We start from the raw sequence: 3,672 nt of genomic DNA, 5'->3' as shown, positions 1-3,672 counted from the left end.
CAGTTTTTGTGTACACGTGTACATAACAGGTGAAAAGTTTTAGAAAGGTATATATATTATTGTCATTTGATGAGATTTGGAGGAAAAATCTCCAATGGATGATTATGATTATTAATGTTTCTGGTACCCTAAATACACATTTTAGAAACACATGATCTTGTATCACCCTAGAAACCTTTTGTACACTGTCAATTATTATATCAAGACTAAATATAGAACTTCAGTGGGACATTTGCAAAAGGTAAATCCAAAGTTGAAAATAACAGTAATATTAAACAAAAATTAATCCTCCATTAACAATTAGGTTTAATGATATGAATGTCTAAGTAGACCTATTATCCTTGTGGTTAAATTGTGAATTGACATTTACTGACCCAGTTTGGCTATGGTACTTACTATGTTTTTTTGTCATTCGTTTGGTTAACCAATTTATCAGACCTGTATATTGTAATGTGTTGTGGTGTGTGTCTCTTATGTTCATGTTTTTTTATTGTCAGAAATTTGATGTTGATGTAGTGAAATGTAAAAAGATTGTGATTAAATCTTTTACAGGATTTTGTATATTGTTTACTGTTTTGTGTGATAATGCACAGTGTTTCAGACACATTGGGTAACCAAGTAGTAGATTTCTTCCATTATAGAAAATGGTTTTAATCACAGATATTTCAAATCCATCCCTGAAATCTAATAAGTTTCTTTTTTCACACAAACGAGATACTGTATCTATGTCTACATTCAGAGTGAATCTAGCTTTATTGATATAAGTATTGAAATTAAGATGTAGATCATTGTTGATCTCCTTTTTAGTTATTCCAGCTTCAATTGCACAGGGTTAGGAGTTCTCTTTTACTTTTTTTAAGATCCAGATAAAAATTTATACTCATCCGAAAATATGTATGTTAAATATTTTCAAGATCATGATTATATATCTCAGTTTCTGACTAAGTATTTCCACACTAGTGCTTCATTTTTAATAAAAATAGTTGAGAATGTTCTACTTCCAGCTCATTAATCTGACATATAAATGAACATCACATGATGGACAGAACACACTGTACTTATCATATGATTTTCATGTTCAAATAAATTTTACAGATATTATTCCAGTAAAATTGTAGTGCAGTGTCACTGAATTTTACAAATTGCAGTTATCTTGTTTGTGTGTTATACTCTTATAAAGCAGCTTCTAATTTCTTTGCCATTTGAAACATTTTTATTTTATGATCATTAGTACAAAACCGTAAAATAAATACCCCAGTTACTATGTTTAGACTACTGTCATTTACCAGTGCAGGGAAGCAAAGATTATTTGCTTGTCATTTATTTTTGTGTTGTGTATTGTAGAGAATAATTTTGTACATATCCAATAAATTGTGACATCTGTAGTTTACCAAGCAAGAGAGACCATTAGTATTGGATTATATTTTGCTTGTGTTCATCTTTTAGGCAATTTTATGAATAGCAAGGCTTTTAACCTCCATTAGTTATTGATTAATGTAATCTTGCTTGTAAGAATCTTTCTAGGAGCACATGTTAAGCTTTCCCCCCCCCCCCCTTAAAAATTTCCCCATGATTTCCCCCTTTTTTTTGTTTGTTTGGCTTACAACAAATTTGTTCTGTATGGTATTCTGTCACTTGTCACACAGCAACCAACCATATTATAATCCTAAAATCTTAAATGATTCATCTACATTATGAAAAGAAAGTATTAAGAATGGTATTAACAATAACAGTAATTGAATCATGATATGGATAACAGGCATCAAATGGAATCAAATTTTGGTCACATTAAGGAAAGTCCGGTGTGGGCAATGATATTTTTTTCATATTAACAGATTGAATATGAAATGAGTGCTCATATTTCTACATCATGCATAAGTCACACAGTAGGCAGTATCTAATATTTTTGATGATGAGAAAGCATACTAGAACAATGACATTATATGACATGATTATCCATAATCAATTTTTCATGGCTTGATGAATATTGTCAGCATGTATATGTATTAAACTTGTTCTTATTGATGTATTGGTTAAAGTTATAAATGCCTTGTTACTTCTAATTATTTCAGTATGTCATATGAAAAGAAAAACCTTGTTTGACCTTTTATATTGATGTTATAAATAATACATTTTGTTATTTGAAGAAATATACACTGTAGATATAGGCATTTCCTAAGTGTCTTATCTTTTTGTAACTGGGTAGCACTAGAGCACAGGCACTGAATATTACAGTTTGCTTTGGTTCACTCTCAGTAATAAAATGTGACATTAATGATGCATGTTTTAATTATTTGAATAAATGATGTGTGTAAAGTAAACTATGAGTAAATAATTCTTTAAAATTATCATGAGGGTTTAACTCTCACATAAAAAGTTAATTACAGTAAATAGTTTAACCAAAGACAGAAAAATCTTCTTAGCTATATTCAGATTAGCTTTACACTCTGATGAACACTCGAGGATATGATCTCTTACTAATGTAGGTAGATGCCAAGTCGTTTCAGCAGTAAAGATCTTATAGAAGCTATTGAAGAAGAAACTATTGTCCCTTGATTCTGAATAAGTAATGCTTGCTTAAATGAGTTTTGATGATACAGTTTAAAAAGACCTGTACCAACCTCTTAGTCGCTTAGGTTGACTGAACAAATATTTCAGACACAGAAGACATTGCCTGCTGGTAATTCATATCCATAAACACAAGCTTCAAGTGTCCTGTAAGGCACAGACTTTGGCTTAACTCTCATCAGACTCAATGAAACATAGCAAATGTCGAAGATATTAAGGCTGCTTTGAGGATGATTATGCTATTTCTACTGAAGTCTGACTAACATGCAAGAATTGCCTTAACTTTCCAGGCATTTACTTCAGTAGTCTTAGATAGCTAGCTGAAACTAACCCAAGCATATAATACTTCCAGCTGCGCTACTTGCAAACGCTCAGTCAAATATCTGCAGAGAAGAATTCGACGATCATATTCCCTCTACCAATTGACTTAATCAACAATCTTGTTTCAAAGTAGGAAAGGTGGGTTAGAGATAAATAAAGATAACATGTGCATTATTATGTTTCAGATAGTTATTTTAAGCTTTTGCAACCCTTTAAATAAGTAATATTCACAAACTAAGAAGAAGGTGAGGTTTGGCTATGTGGCACTGAATGAGATCTTAAGTATGAGTTTATGTTTTATTCATTTTTTAATTTTTGCATTTTTTTCTCTATATATACAGTAGAACTCTGTTAATATAACAAGCAAGAAGAAAACACAGATCACAATTATTTTAAACACAGGAATGCACTCATGCACTGAAAATTCACTATAAACAGAAATGCACTTCCTAGAAATGCAAAAATCATGCATAAAGAAACACATTGCAAGTGCTTTTGCAGATACATGTAGTCAGTGTAGGGCAATCCTAGTATTACTGCAGTTAAGAATACCAGTGTTAAGAATGCATTAGAATGTGATCATGATCCCAAAAATTATCGTACAGTACAGTTCTGCTGTACAATCTTCATTTCATCTTCATTCACCATTTGAAATTATTTATATATCTTTTAACTGGGAGATAGAGAAAAAATATATTTTCATATAAACTAACCATAATTATCATCTAATATTCCATTACTCACAACTTAGTAAAACACTCATACTGTAACACAAGCCCATGC

General features: G+C 30.9%; 1 protein-coding gene across 1 annotated transcript in view; it reads left to right on the top strand.

Annotated features, from left to right (window-relative positions):
- The window catches only part of LOC119589047 (band 7 protein AGAP004871-like), a gene marked incomplete at its 5' end in the record, with an annotated part of 109,034 nt that overhangs the window by 98,872 nt on the left and 6,490 nt on the right, over nucleotides 1-3,672 (top strand).

This window comes from Penaeus monodon, chromosome 25 (genome assembly GCF_015228065.2).
Source record: "Penaeus monodon isolate SGIC_2016 chromosome 25, NSTDA_Pmon_1, whole genome shotgun sequence".
Lineage (NCBI taxonomy): Eukaryota > Metazoa > Arthropoda > Malacostraca > Decapoda > Penaeidae > Penaeus > Penaeus monodon.
The sequence above is the reverse complement of the archived record's forward strand: the minus strand, read 5'-3'. Positions and strand labels throughout refer to the sequence as shown.